This window comes from Dermacentor albipictus, chromosome 5, assembly GCF_038994185.2.
Source record: "Dermacentor albipictus isolate Rhodes 1998 colony chromosome 5, USDA_Dalb.pri_finalv2, whole genome shotgun sequence".
NCBI classification, from domain to species: domain Eukaryota; kingdom Metazoa; phylum Arthropoda; class Arachnida; order Ixodida; family Ixodidae; genus Dermacentor; species Dermacentor albipictus.
Genome location: NC_091825.1, coordinates 77,383,480 through 77,399,957, shown reverse-complemented (window position 1 = coordinate 77,399,957; position 16,478 = coordinate 77,383,480). Strand labels below are relative to the sequence as shown.

Sequence of the window (16,478 nt, the reverse complement as noted above, 5' to 3'; positions counted from 1 at the left end):
CGCACGAAAGTAGTAAAGTAAGGACAGAGACGAGTAACAGAGATAAAAACGATCGCGTATCTAGCGCGCGCAGCGCGCTCGATACGCGATGGCAACTTCGCGCTGTAGGCCGACCTGCTCTGCTCGAGTGTTGTTTGAATGTGAGCCTGCTGTCTTGTAGAACAGTATATACGGAATGTTCTCGGCACACTATATATACTGTGAAATCGAGCGCAGTCGTCACCACGCTTAATGTGAGTTGCTCCTGGCGTCGTCTGCCATGCAGTCATCAGTGTGTACACGTGCGAGTATGGTGTTGATTTCTCGTCGTTGCTGTTCCGTTGTCGTTATGCACTCTGGATCACTTGTCGGCCCGCTTTTTTTCTTTTTGACAATGGACTGCGGCATTTGGCCTTCAGTTACTGCGTCTGCGCTGTAATAGTGTGTTTGTCTGTCCAGCGCGTGCTGCGTGTTAGGCCGCCCGCTGCGTTGGCAACAGATGTTCCAACTTAGTTGCTGTCCAGCGCCTTAAACATATCACGAAAGACATTTGGTGACATTCTCAGGAAAGTAGGTGGTCACTGCGGTGTGTTCCTGCATGGACTGCTTTAGCAGGACTGTTGTAAAGCGCGCTCTGGAACGTCTGTTAGAACGGCCACGACCAAATAAGTGAGCAAAACAATGTTACATTGTCTAGTGCAACAGTGCTGACCTTCGCACGATAACTTTAATAAAACGTTATTCCTCCCACCGTGACACAGCTAGCGTCTGTATGTTAGTCGGCTCAGCGTTACCCTTTCTTTATTTGCTCTCGCAACGGGTAGCGAGCGCATTTCGTGGGAGTGGTTTCGTCCAGTGATGAGAATTAGTACTATCGCGTAGCAAAAGCAGGCGACAATCTTTGCTTAGATCACCGTCTTCAAGATGTGTTGTTCTGTAAACGCGCAATACCTATTTAAACCTAAAAGAAGTAACTAGAGAAGTTTAGGTTTGCCGGTACCTTGCTGAAGAAGCATCTGGAGCGTTAGACAAACAAGCAAAAACAGGGAGACGTACAAAGGCGCAAGACAATGTTGACAGGTGTTCTTGCGTATTCATATTTTTGTACCATAATTTTGATTCTTACTCTGGTAAAGTCATGTTTCTACAGTGGTTTTCGGTAGTTTGAAAGTCCGTTGAAGAGAAATAGTCTGATGGTAGCGTAAAAAAAAAGTTGCCTTAGAAAACGGTAATGACATTTATTTGCAAGAATATAGCGTAAAGCATGTTATCTATATAGACGACTGCGAAACATGATAGAGCGTGGTGTAACTAATGTTCGCGATAAGCCACTCGCCAGAGAAATCATGGCATTTTTCTTGTCAGAATTGGTTCTTATACGTAACGCTAAGGAGTGATTCGAATTATGAGCGAAATGTGAGATTTGTAGTCAACTACAATACCGCTTATTTGACGCGAATGTTTGCGAATGAGCCCTGCAATCGTGCTTATCGATTGTTACTCCGCAGTATCTCATTTCCTCGCTCATTACGGCGCGGTGTTTCATGACCGAGTCATGAGACTGCGAGTGCTGCTGTTAGATAAAAAAAAAAGATCGACTTCTTTCAAAAAAAAAAAAACAAGTTATAATTCGGGATTGTACTTACCAAAATCACTGCACGATTATTAGACGCACCGTAGTAGAGTATCCGGATTAGTTCTGACTACCTGTGATTATTTAACGTGCACCTAAATGCACGGGCGTTTTTTTTTGCTCTTTCTTTATATTTTCCCCATTTCGGACCCAGCGAAATGCCGCCGCCGTGGCCGGGGTGGAATTAACGTCCTCGAGCTTGGCAGTGAAGCGCCATTGCCACTGGGTTAACACGTTGGGTGGTTATACCGGGTGTTTCAGCGAACACTGTGCAAAATTTTTGAAAGCTTGCCTGTGGCAGATTGCATAATTTTAGTTCATGAGCTGGTCTACTCGAAGAGGCGAACAATACTTTAAAAAATGAATTGCACTCGACTAATTAACAAAATTGTAGTAATTAACTTTTTAACTAATTACCTTATGAGCCATATTACAATTTACAAGGTATAGCCGTGGAGTTGGCAAGGTGGATCCACTTGGAACGACTTCTCGGCAAGACAACCGTTTCAGTATATTCGCGAGCTTTGTGGATAAATCCATTGGCGTTTCAGTTCCAGTAATCTGCGGCAAAGACCGGTGATTGTGCGCTTGGCCGAGGAAAGAAAAAATGAATGAAAACTCGCTCGGGCTCAGCGTTGTGTTCAATTTAACCTTGGTCGCACTGTACTACAGTATGGAGAAAAAAATGGCTTTAAAATTAGGAAAGTACTGCTATCGCGTTCCCGTAGCGAGTCACGTTATCCACGACACTTATACGGTGGCTTGCCTGGGCTCTGCCCGGGATAATTGAGGAACCACATATCCGAGGCGGCCAGGAAGCTGGGCAGGAACAGGACGGGGTGGCGGAGACGTCCACCTCCATCCTCGGCCCGGGTCGGGGAGGCACCGTGGTCGCGGCCGTGTCGAATCCTGTCCACTTCGAGCACGTAGCCGTCGTCCGTGGTAGCGTAGCTGACCTCGCACGGGTAGCCGTAGTGCTTCACGAGCTCGCACTGCACAACGGTACAGCATACAGCCAGTAAACATATCTCGTTCCCGCCATTTCGCAGGCGAGAGATATAGGGGACAACATTCTGAGGAAAAAGAAACGCACAAAAGTCGGTCTGGGGAAACCGTCCTCTAGCCGGCTACTCTTCTCAGAGTCAGCGTTGTCATTTGAGCCAGTTGGTTGCGCCATTCGATATGGTTTTCGCGCTAGTAGACGCGGACAGAGAAAGAGGGAATAAAAGGAGCGGGTAGACTGGTGGGAGGAGTGACGACGGGAATAGGCAGTGAACAAAAAAATGAACTACATTCTGCAATTTTACGAGCAACAAAAAAAAAACATTATCTGATTATGAGACATGTCACAGTGGGGGACTTCATGTTAATTTTCACCATCTGTTTTTTTTCTTTAACGCGTACCTAATTCACTGCAAAGGAGCGTTTCTTACATTTCGCGGCCGCTAAAAATGCGGCCGCCCCGTCCGGTATTCGAACCAGTGACATCGAACTAAGCAGGGCGACGCAATGACAACTCCCCGTATTCAGAAATGCATCTTAACTTGAAGCCGATGTTTGACTTGATTTAATTGATACACATCGTGAACGCACTCAAGAAAACGCAATGAGCATCTTGAGCGCGTTCACACCAGGCGTCATTTATATCAAGTGAAGCACGTGCTTCAAATTAAAATGAATCTCTGAATACGGGGGTAAGATACCATGGCGGGTAGGATAGACTGCACAGGATGTTGGCACTGCATGATATGGAAGTTAATGGGATGATACAGCGTGCTTGAGTTACCGATACGTTCACGCAAAGTGGTGCACTTCGTTTTTTTTTTTCTCGCATTGACAAAGCGTGTTATTCGTCCATATTGACAATGTTATTCCATATTGTGGAAATATTGACATATTCGTCTCGCATTGACAAAACGCCATAACTATGAGGCAGCTTCACAATCCGCATGGTATACTTGTGCCACTTATTTTAGACAGAATGAATTTTAGCGATGCCTAAACTTTATAAAAAAACTGCATTGCACCTATAGGTTGCGCGAATGCACCAGTAATAGGAGTGTAAAGTGCAACGTTCCAGTGATAATGATAATAAATAACTGGTAGCACATCATGCGTGCTCATGAGCATCAGTATTAGGAAATCGGTAATCAAGTCGTCGATGTTTTACACAGAGCCCTTTACAGGACAAATTAATCTCCCCTCACGTAAAGCATGTAAGAAAATGTGCAAGTGAAAACTACGGAAAGCAACGCTGTTGCATACGAGTGCCACTACGTCGAGTTCTGTAATGTGCCGCCAATACGGGCTGTACATGGGTGAACTCGCGCTGCTGTTAAAGACCTCGGTAGTTTCCCAGATAACTTGTTGGGTTACTTGCTCCATGACGAAATAGAGCGAGGAACTTGTGGAATTTAGTGCATTTTGTTGGCGGTAATGTGTATTAACTGCCTCCCAAAGAACTTGCTTCCTAGGGTCACGAGAACTGTCGCGTCTGAACATGCTCACTAGGCAGTAGCCGATGAAATCAAACACGAATTCTCCGAATAATGTGCTTACCAGGTCCCAGACATGAGTGACGTGGAAGCAAAAACAATCCGCCCTAATTACAGTTTTAGAGCATGTGATGCTTAGGCGGTATATGTTTAAGGATTATTCATATAGAAAGTACGGGCCTGGTCCTGAAGTCCAGCGTATGGAAACATCACTCTCAAACCACGGTTAAATAAAAGGCGTAAGGCGGAAGTGCTTTAGGAAGAAATTAAGATGGCACATCGCGTATTTAGTGCCTAAACTTCTCGTGATGTAAATCCTATTTTCGATTCTATTAAAATACGCTCGTATTTCAACTTCATTGTTCTATCAATTAAGGTAGCCCACTTGTGTATAGACGTCGATGCAGTCGATACGTTTTCTCTCGACGCCAGCTAAACCGCGCAATATTCTTATCCCCGTCTTCTATGACTGCAGTATTTTTAAATAAAAGTAAATGGTCGCGTTATCCAATCGTGGCTTTTGGCACGTAAAACGGCAGAATTCAATTGAATTCTTCATAGACAGAGGCGACAAGTATGCAGCTACAAACGGTTCACAGACCATGCAACCCTCATGCACAATAAATTCATCTCTTCGTAATGGTCGAGGGTTCGTTTGCTTACAGGCTAAACCCCATGAGCGCAATCTTGTGAGCGACAGCGACGAGCGACGTCTTCGAGCGACGGATCAGGCCGTCGCTTGAACAGATCGCTCGGTCTTGTCGCGCGATCGCTCGGTTCTGCAAATCTAGTATTCATCGCTCGTCGCCCGGAAGTGCTATGAGCGACTAGCCTGTAGCGCGAAGCCGGAACTAGATGTACATAACTCAAGTGCTTCCGATTGTCGCACGGAACGAGCAAACGATTGAATTTTTATATACGTGCAAGGATAAGAACCTACTGGAAGACCTTCAGAAATATTTTATGCTGCTTTTTACAGTAAAACACATCCACTTAAGTTAATAAAGCACGCGTCACGCTAGTTTCGGCGCCTATATTGCTGCCTTCATACCGGCAACACAGGGGAGACGTCGCTCGAAGTCACCGCTCACATGGGGTACGACTTGTAGGCGACGAGCGAACGCGACAGCCATCTGAACCGCGTCGCTTGTCGCTGTCGCGCGCAAGATCGCTTGCATGGGGTTTATACTTACGGGTGTCAAGCCGGCCAGCAGTGCGAGTTCGTCCTCCGCGAACGCGCTGGGACGCAAAGTCAGCGCAGAAAGGGCGACGAGCCGCGTGGCAAGGAAGCGGTACGACATCATCGTATGAGCGTTCCGTACGTTCAGCGCCCGTGCAACAGCAAACACAACTTGTGGTCGCAAACGAGAAGCATCTGCCTTTCCGGCACATGCTGTGACAGTCAGCGTCGGGTCGCTTTCTCTATGTTTGTTGTTGTGAGGTGTTCTTGCACCCACAACCTCTTTAAACTGACCCACATCGCCGGGACACACGCGCTGATATACATTTTACCCGCACCTCGCACACGCGAAAGCTTGCGTCCATGTTGACCCCCATTTTCTTGAGCACTATATTTTTGATTGCGACAGGAAAAATGCGGTGCTGGCGATGCTTCGCGCCATATAGGATGACGGTGTTTTGAGCCTCACATTTTACCATTCTTCTTTGCGCCAACATGAGGTTTGCCCCATTGCAAAAGTGCATGGGCGTCCCATTTTGTTTTACGCAGGATTGAAATGGGTAAACTTGTAGCACTCCGTTAAATGCTTCTCAAAGGCTTCGCTTCACTTAGATGGCAACATGTTCGTCAGATATAATTTTTTTTCTCTGGAGAGAGGGCAAGAACTTTGCACTGAATAAGATAAAATCAAATCAAAGTATGTTTATTTTGCCAAAGAACATTTTGAAGGAGAGCCGAACAAAAAGTGGAAGCTATATATATATATATATATATATATATATATATATATATATATATATATATATATATATATATATATATATATATATATATGGTCCGCTTGACGAATACGTATATTACATAAGCAAAGCCACCATAATAACAGTAAATTAATTGGTTGTGAGTATTGAACTCTGATGGACAGTGATCTACATAAGAGGAAACAGCTACAATACTTCTTACAAGTTTTGGTCTGCTAAGCACGAGGTGGGGGATCAAACCTGGCCACAGCGACCGCATTTCGCTGGGGCCGATATGCGAAAACACCCGCACGCGTAGATTTAGCCGCACGTTAAAGAACCCCGGATGTTCCAAATTATTTTGTAGTCCTCCACTACGACGTGCCTCATAACGAGATCGTGGTTTTGGCTCGTAAAACCCCATAAAAAATATAACTCCTGACAAGTAGATGCACAGGTTAAAATTGAATTCAGGGCCTTCTGCGGTGATGGACATAAGAACCCTAAATATTAGTTGTACAGCGCTGCCCGTCGAACTTCTCGTCAAACGCGATTAGGCATCTCTCAAACTAACACTATGTTCAGTAGTCTCCGCATACTACAGTTACTCATACTTACTAACTTATACTTGGTAACTTACGTTTACATTCAGCGCAATGTTCAATATCTATCTTGTCGTGGCTAGTTGGAATATTCAATAGTTGCGTGTCCGTGTGGATACACCATGACTCAAATAGTCAGAGTTAGGCTGAGAACGAATGTGCAGCAAGATTGGAGCTCCGTGGGCTGTAGGCACTTACTTTTGGCAGTTCCGTTTTGTCAATTCCGATCGCCCGAGCGATCCGCAGGGCAGCAAGTGGCTTGCCGTAAAGGCGAGCTACTTGCTGCCTTGTCTGCATTGACTTTACTCTTGTGCGGATAACTCCCGCCAGTGGTCATCCCGTCACAGCGCGCGCGAATGAAGTTGTTGACTCATCTGACGACAGCATTACACTAGAAGTAGTTACATCCGGCCCGTCCACCGAAGGTGCAAAATGAGCGGCCGGACCCGTGGCAACCATCACTCGAGCGATCCGCAAGGCAGCGTGCAGCTCGACGTAAAGGTCTGCATTACACATCGCTTTTACTCTTCTGCATGTGAATTTCCCTGTGAAGCACCCTGTGAAGGGTCGGGACTCTTGAACTGCTTGATGTTGAGCTGTTCAGTCAGCAAATGAAGGCATCACCTGATCTGTCACGATCTAATCTAAACGAGAAGAAAGGGGGTTAACCTGGGGGCCCGAGTTTTATTAGTCATACAATAAGAAGCAAACAAACACTGACACCAAGGGCAACATAGGGGAAATTACTTGTGCTTAATAAATGAAATAAAGAAACGATAAGTTAATGGAAAATAGAGTGGATGAAAAACAACTTGGCGCTGGTGGGAACCGAAACCACAACCTTCGTATTTCGCGTGCGATGCTCTACCAATTGCGCTACCGCGGCGCTGTTTCCCCATCCACTATATTGGGTATTTATGTGTCCTAGTAGAACCCTGGGAGTGTTAGCCAGCGCCACCATTCACAGACCTCGGCGGCGTTCCACGTCCGCCGCCAAGGTCTGTGTGTTACACGTCCAACGCAAGCAAATAACGATAGTAAGGCAACGTGGAAAGTTTTTGATGAGGCCCTCAAATAAAAAAACACATAGAAAAGCGACGGATACAGTGTGCCAGGAATTCTCAATGATATTACGTTTACAACTAATAGTATTGCTACATTCAATCCTTTTAATGACCACCTTGCTAATCTTTTGCTACAACACGTGTACTTTCCTTTCTGGAGCGAAAAACGTGAATTCCTTTTTCCTTCACCTGCAACCTACGATGAAATTAGGAAAAAATAATTATTGGATGGAAAACCACGCAGTCAATAGGTGACGACGGCAAGTTAGTAGAACTTATAAACAGCTTCTCTACGCTTTTTGCTCCACCCTTAGCTCTTGTTATCAATGATAGCTTTGAAACTGGCAGGTTTCCTTCGAAATTAAACGTCGCCAAAATTATTCCAGTCTTCAAAAATGTAAGAAGATGAAAGCCGCGAATTACCGACCGATCGCCATTCTGACTGCATTCGTCAAAGTTCCCAAGAGGAACTGTTTCGTAGGCTCAATAATTTCTTTTCTTTAGATACATAGGTTATACACGTCTGAGAAATACGGTAATAGGACGGCAAAATCATCAGACCATGCCCTACTTAATATTGCTGGAAAACCATAAATAAAATAAAATTAAATAAAAAAAGTAACTTGCAGTACGTATTTTCGTTGAGCCCAGGAAGGCGTTTAATATATGCTTAACCATGGCATATTGCTAACCAAATTAGCACATTCTGGATTACGTCGTAGTAAAGGATGTGTCACCATCACGATGAACAATGAACAGCGTTATTCCTCAAAGGTAAATGCTAGGGCCACTCTTATTCTTAACTTACATTACTGATCTGCCATCCGTCCCATCTGAAGAATGTACCCTTTGTGTAGGAGATACTAACATATTTATAACAACTAGAAACAAAAATAAACTACACGACGAAGCTACAACAACCCTAAAACATTATTATTCTGACTTCGTGCAAATAAATTTCTCGCTAATGGCCGCGAAAACTAACTATACCATATTTGCCCCTAAAACACTCTTCTTTATTTATTTTGCGTCTAATGACTCGTTTGTTATAAAACACACCATTAGAAAGAGTCAGTATAAAACTTCTCGGTGTCCATTTGAACGCGCAGCTCTCATGGCACACAGGTAGTCAGGAAACAATACTTAAGATTTACACGAAAATACCTCTTCTTTACAGGTTACGTTACACATTTCCGTTAAAGACGTTGTTAACATCATATTATTTTCTCAGACGTTCACACATTACATATGCTACAGCAACTTACGGATTAACCTACGAGAGAACGCCGAAACTCTTAAAGTATATAGCACAAAACAGACCAGTACGTGGGCTTCTTTTTATACAAAAAAACAGACTTAGTTTCATGTGCTAACGGATTACTCAACACGCGACCCATAACAATTCGAATTAATTATCGTGTTTTACTACTTGCCTACAGACCTTTACGCAACGTCGTTCTATGCCCATCAATAATGTTAACATATCAAAAACCCACATGTTCACTAGGTTATACCTCAACTGTACCATTATGCATACCCTACATAAGGGCTATAGCTATGGATTATATTCATTTCCTTATATCGCCGCGAAACCGTGGAATACTTTAGCGTATGGCGTCACATCTTCCCCATCATTTTATTTATATGAGCAACTTGTTCGCGTTAATCTACTTAATTTACTACAGCAACCGCGTTGGCGAAAAGAAGGACGTTTTGCACAAATTTGTAACAAAGCTATTGTAATATTCGTTTTTAGTTTGCCTTCTAATTAACGTGTGATGATCGACGTATGCTAAAAAGCGGACCTCTGGCACGACCTTTGAAAGGGCTCTGAGGTCCTGTCTGTATAAAATAACATGTTATTATACGTATCAGAAACAATAAAATTGATTGATTGATTCTTTGTTTGATTTATTGATTACGATAGGAAACAAATAAAAAAAGAACATTCCGGTAACTCGTTCTTCCCAGTCCTACACGATATGGGACTATGACATATGCTTGAATTACCAGATTGCTTCGGTGCTGTTAGAATTTTTAAGGGACGAACACAACGAACTTTTCGCTCGATACGCGTCCAATAATGAAGGCTCTCAGTAGAAACTGCCTGACGTACTTCTTCGTTGCACGCGTTTCAGGAATAATTTATTAGAATAGTTACGCAGACTGGGCTTGACGAACCAACCAGACGAGTTAGTTTATCTGCTCACAGTGAGACGAATTTTTTCCCCTATGCACGGCTGTGGGAAAGGAGCCTATAAATTCCATGAAACTTAGTATGTCGGCAAATTACCTCGCGAATCATACGCTAGGTCGATTAACGTGATCAAAAATTAATAAACATATAACGGCAGAATGCAACGGCGGCAGCCAAAGCTTTACTTCCTTGCTGGGAAATAAACTTGCATATGTCGGGAACCAAAAGTCCTGGAAAAAAAACTGCATGGCGCAATTCGAGAAGTAATTTAGGCAAACGTGCCTCCTTATTCTTATGAATACAACCAGTCGATCAGGGTTGTGAATTGGGCCTGTAGGTGCGTGATCATGAAGGCTTTATCTATAATTCACGGACGAACATGCAGCACGACACACACACACACACACAGCGCCAACTTCCCGCAACGATTTATTTCCGGGAAATAACAACACTTGTGCTTCTCGCGCTTTACGTCACAGAACGCGTGTCCATCTACAGTCCATAAAAAAGATGACAAAACAGACCCGACAGTCACTATTATCGCGAACATACGCGTAGAAAATGCACTTCTTTCTTTGATAGTGACAGCGACGTCATGCTTTGCTCATGTATCGCCGTAAGTCTCAAATATTGGAAGCCATTCCTTATCTCTGTCTCCTATATTCGTGTGTCTCAGGTGTTCCCCCCAGTAAACGGCGCGCGCACGCGCACGCACGCACGCACGCACGCACGCACGCGCACACACACACGCACGCACGCACGCACACACACACACACACACACACACACGCACACGCACACGCACACGCACACGCACACGCACACACACACACACACACACACACACACACACGCACAGAGAGAGAGAGAGAGAGAGAGAGAGAGAGGGAACATTATAGACAAGGGAAGACCGCACAAACCAGACGCAGAGGGTGCTGATTTCCAACTGCTTTATTAGCACAGGGCACACATACTTATAGGCACACTTTGTACACGATGAAATAAAGAAAACAATAGTCGGTGCCGACGTGGGAGCGGCCCGCGACGTGCTAATACGCGTTCTGCAGGACTGTAAAATAAACGTTACTCAATCAATCAATCAATAGAATGGACAAAACGCTTGCGTAGAAAAGTAACTTTTTTGCCAAGTAAGGAAACCTTTCGCCTAACGAGCTTTGCTTTATCTATTACGAAAGGCAAAACTAGCCCTAAATTTCGCTTCACGTCCTGGGCTCACCGCCATCTTCGCAGAGAGAGAGAAATATTTCATTAGAAAGGCAGAAAAGTCGGCCTGAGCTAGCATGCTCTGGCCTGCTACTATGCACAGGAAAAAAAGGAAAGGGCACGCCTTCCAGGAAACCCTGGTAATACATGGCATATTGGAGCCGTGCTGTAGCCACACGGGACCGGACTTAGCTCGAAATAAGTCGTTTTCTGATTTTCTCACCCAAACGATTTTATTCTATTGGTATATACGATTAGCAAATTACGTCTACAAGTCCAACTATAAGCAATTCATTTTTTACAAGCTAGCTTCATAAGCTTCTGCATAAATATGGACACGATGTCGATGACGACTTCACGTAGATAATTATCATTTATTATTAATGGGAATGCGAGGCCTACGAAACAGCGGTCCCTGCTTAGTCAGTGCTCGCACTCGAGACACGTCCACTAGTTGTAGCAGTCACTGTCGAGGCGGCACACATAAGTGCGAAAATTTGAGACCAGTTCTTGTCGACTGTGCGGGAAGGGCGTTCGTTGACGAGGAGAAAGCCGAGCCAAAAAGAAAGAAAGGAAGAAAGAAAGAAGCACATTTGTGTTCGCAAGACTGGTTGGGTGCTCCACATACAAATAAAGCCGTAGTCAGCGCTATTCTCGTTCAGCAGAGTGGCGCAGTGGAAGCGTGCTGGGCCCATAACCCAGAGGTCCGTGGATCGAAACCACGCTCTGCTATATCTTTTTTTTTACGTGCAAAAATTATTTTTTATTCGTGCCTTTTTCTCGACCAGAAACGTTTTACTTCCACCGCTGTAAAACACGTACGCATGTGCGCCGATTGCAGAAAAAGTAAAAAAAATATATATAAAGAATTAAATAAAAAATAAATAACAATAAAATAAAAAGGTAAAGACGTTTTCGCTAACCCGACGTTACTTTCAATACCGCTTTCATTGGTTGTTTATACTTTCATGACCTCTTGGTTATTTAGCCCTAGAAACGTCTATCACCTGCAGTACTTTATTTGGGACGCAACTACCTTGCAGGCCTAGTTCGCCGTGCGGCTGATTACGCGCTCCACGCAGTCAGGCGCAATAAAGCTGCACGTAATCACGGTGTCACCGTGAACCGACAACCGGTGAAATCGTGATAACGTGCAGCTGTACTTCGCGTCTGTGTGCGGAGTGCATACTTAGCCGCACGGCGAACGGGGCCTCGAACTTATGGGACGCAAAACAGCTCCCATGGCAATTTCGCGAATCTCTTCGTGTCTTACTCCAAGTCGTCGCAGTCCTTCTTGGTTTTACTGCTCATTCAGAATTACTGTGCATGAAAAGACCTCTTTTCTGATTCTCTTTGATGTACTTATGAAATATATATCATTATAAATTAATATCCTTACAGTACATCTCTGAAATCCACACGACTTGGCTAATTCCCCTGAGTAGGTCTAGGCATTCCGCTGCCTGTAATGTTGTCACCATCATCATCGTATTCCTTCTAATCTTGTAATTATTCGAATGTCCTTAGTTTCCTTTGATTTAAATCATCGCTTCCGAATATGGGTACCTTGATTCGGAATTACTTTCGCGACATCATCATCATCATCATCATCATCATCATCATCATCATCATTATTATTATTATTATTATTATTATTATTATTATTATTATTATTATTATTATTATTATTATTATTATTATTATTATTATAGCTGTCCAGCTCTCCTGTCTTCGCATAGTTTCTCTCTCCTTCTGTATGCGTATTCCATCGGGGAGCCGCCATTCCGTTCCTTTGGTGTATTCCTTCTTAATATGTAGCTGTTTATGCAGTTGTTCTTTGGCTTTGTTTTTCTTATACTTATTTCATCCCCAAGTTTTTGTTTTAGTTGTCTTACATTTCTCTCTCTCACTCTCTCACTCTCTCTCTCTCTCTGTTGCTATTTGCACCAGCACTCAGAGCTCAGTGTTGTTCTTGGGTACAAAAATAAATTACTGATTGATTGACTGATTGTTGATTCAGGACGCTCTCGGCATTTTTAAATTGTTCTTCTTTCCACCCTCTTCTAGCCGACTGCAGTGAGCAAATGTCGCAGGTGAGTAAGAACCTGCGCGTGGTCCGACCACTTGCGTACACACAGACTCCTCAAATAATGTAGCTTACCACTCCAGCTTTGGCCAAGAAGCCTACGGTTTGCGGGATAAAAAGGAAAGAAGAAAGACAGTGCTAAGCAAGATGGGAGAAAAAAGAAGTGGAAGTAGATGAAATAATAATACGTAATATTTATTAAAAGGTAAACCATTAATTAGAATAATTTTTTTGCGCAATTCAGAAGAGACAAGCGACCATTTTATTCGACCTCGCCAATGTTTCACCACGTTCCACAAAATGTTTTTATTTCTGGAACTTCCCCTCCGTCATCTTGGGATTTCCAGGATGTTTACCGTAGTATTTCAATGCGAAAAGAAAGCCATTGCGAAGAAAATAAAGAAATCGTAAAGACCCAGTTCTTTCTTCGCTTTGCAGTCCTTGATCATGAACGACAGCTCACTTTTTCCAAAGCGATTGCTCTCCTAACTTTCCACCTCGGAGGTGCGCCAGCTCCAACTAGCTCTTATTTTATTTGTTTTTCTTTAAGCTAGTTTTAGACGAAGCCCGAGGGACATTCTGATTAAAAAACCTGAAGCGCATTTTGATAAGCCAGGTAGGACGTTGCTCTGTTTATACCGTCTGTCTACTAAAAAAACACGCTATGCACTGCAACTGTGCGTAGTCGTTTCTTTCTTCCATATTGCTTTTCTTTTTGCTTTTTTTTGCTTTTCGCTGCCAATAAAGAGTTACAAAAATGTTAAATACTGTCATCTTTTTTTCTTTTTTTTGCTTTGTGACGCGTAAATTAAAGCCCGCATCCGTAACTGCGTCTGCCGTGCCGGAGCGACGATTGTACACGTGCTTAATGAGGTCACTAAGAGGCAGCATGGCCGATTTACCCAGTTCGTACCCGCACCTGCCTCGCCGCATGGAGACGTAACATTCTCTCTTACTCACTGTAACACTTTCTCACTCTAACGCAGCGCTATAGGATAGAACGTTACAAGCATTGTCTGCATTCGCTTCTTTTTTCCCCGCGTTCAACACCGCAATATATATCTCGGGCACGAGCACATTGCTGACCGGACATCGTTACGTCCAAGACGCCGAATACTAAACACTTGGCAGCCGGTCCGGGTTTGTTGCTTGGCTCTCTGAAAGCGATGGTGAGAGAACGCGTTACGACGTGTTCTCGGCTTCTCTTCGTCAACGTGTGAGACGTGCCAAGTTTGAACACTTCGGGAGCAGCGGTGCTATCGACGCACGTATATTGCACCGAGAGCGGAGCGCTCGAAAGTCTGCAGAGGCGTGCGTGCTCGCACATACGTCCCGCACACGAAATGTGTTTTCGCGCTCTGTGTAAAAGCAGTTGAGGAAGAGGTGGCGTCGCACTATGACGGTAGTGCACTACAGGGTGTTTTCATTCTTCTTTTTTTTTTTAGCCGCACCCAATTTATAAAAATTGCCTGGGGCGCAGATAGCGCAGTTCTAACCCTTGGTCTAAATTCTGCTTCTGCTGGAAATAAAACGCCAAATTATATAATTACCATAATCACGCGGGGTAACTTTAAGCCATATAAATTATGGCCCATATTTCATTCTACGAATTGTAGTTGGTGAGTACGCAAGGCATATGGACTTAGAAATGATCCTGAGGATGGCACCGGTGTTGAGGTATGCTCCGTCAAGCTTGCGGTAAATATGTGCTGTTGTTTCTCTTTTAAGATCACGCTGTTCTGTGCGTTGGAGAACATAAGTAACTGAAACGCCAATGGATTTCGTTGGACATTTTGGAAATTATTATCACGAGGCTGGCTGAGAATTCGGTCTAAGTGTATACGCTTTTCGAACTCACCCGCTACAATGCGTAAATTGAAATATGGGCCGTAACATAACTAATGAACGAGGTAATTAATGCAATATTGTTAATGTTCAATGAAGCCGTTTGATAGTTTTCGTCGAAGTAGTGACGGCTTCATTGAATAATTTAGTTCAAGGATTAGAATTGAGCTGTCTGAGACGGGGAATTCTTAAAATATTGGTGCAACTAAGAAGTAAAAACACCCTGTATACTAAACGCACTAGCCACTAAGTGAACACCCGAACGATGGAAAGCTGTTGTGTTGGGAAATTTAAATGTATCTGCAGAAGATGAGAGAGGACACAACATTTTTACAGTTTCGTGTTAGCCAATAGCTTCTATAGATAGACATGCGTGAATTGTTTACAATGGGGACACCAGTAACCCAGAAACAGTACAGAAAGGAGTCTTTAGCACGACAGCTCCCATGTAAATGCATTGGAACGTAAAAACCATTTCTACACCAACTTTGATAGGGTTGGTTCCATTTTGACAAAGTTGTTATAATCTAACGACTGCAATAAACACGTTTCTTATTTACGTGCTGATTTTTTTTTAATCCATAAAAATCGCAAAAGAAAAGAAATGAAACCTGAACTATCGAGATGACAACTTTCTAACTCCGCGATAAAATTTGCTGTCCCAATTCTTTACACTGCGACTAATAAAACAAATGAAACTCACAAAATTGGTGTATTTACACCGCTTAATTGTACCGCTAATTTGTGAATGACACCATTGCAATACATTCCTAAGCGTTATAACAATTTCACGCAAGCTGTAAATTCATACAACACAAATTGGCTGCTTTGTATCCTCTAAAAGATGCAGCTTGCAGAATTACGATGTCTGTTTCCAATGCAGAATAATAGATATGTATATAATTCACGCCTCAGTTTGCATTAAATTACTTATTTTACGGGTCGTTAAACAAAAACTTCAGTCTGCAAATAAAGATTCTGCTTACCTCCGATCCCCATAATCTATCCCTCTCTCTCGAATGCAATTAATTTCCTTCAACTTGTCCCAGCGCTGTTCTCGCAAAAGGCGTTTCTGCGTTCTACACGCGGCATCGGAGCTAGCCTCGAGCTAAAGAGAGAGAGTGATTGTGAAGAAGAACAGACGTTTTAGCTTCACTGGCATCGTCTATGAAATACATCCTCGCCAACATAACCTTCCCACACAACCTTTGTGTCTCGGTGCGCGCCATTGCCGATTCAACCAAGTACTGCGCTATCCTCAGTGGCCCTGCTGACGCGAAAGTTCGGTGGTGGGCTTCCATTTGTGTGTAGCTTGTGCTATGACGGGCCGTGTCCGCTGAGGCGGAGGGCCGCAAATTTATGTTGAGCAACGCACTTCTCCGAGAAGTGCGATCTTCACACTGACAAATCGTCGAGAAGCAGCGTTCCTCGCA

The 16,478-nt window shown here is 43.7% G+C and overlaps 1 non-coding gene across 1 annotated transcript; it reads left to right on the top strand.

Moving 5' to 3' along the window:
• Positions 1-11,774: 11,774 nt before the first annotated feature.
• TRNAM-CAU (transfer RNA methionine (anticodon CAU)) lies at positions 11,775-11,846 on the top strand. The gene has a single exon. It is a non-coding gene; the product is annotated as a tRNA-Met (tRNA).
• Positions 11,847-16,478: the final 4,632 nt, after the last annotated feature.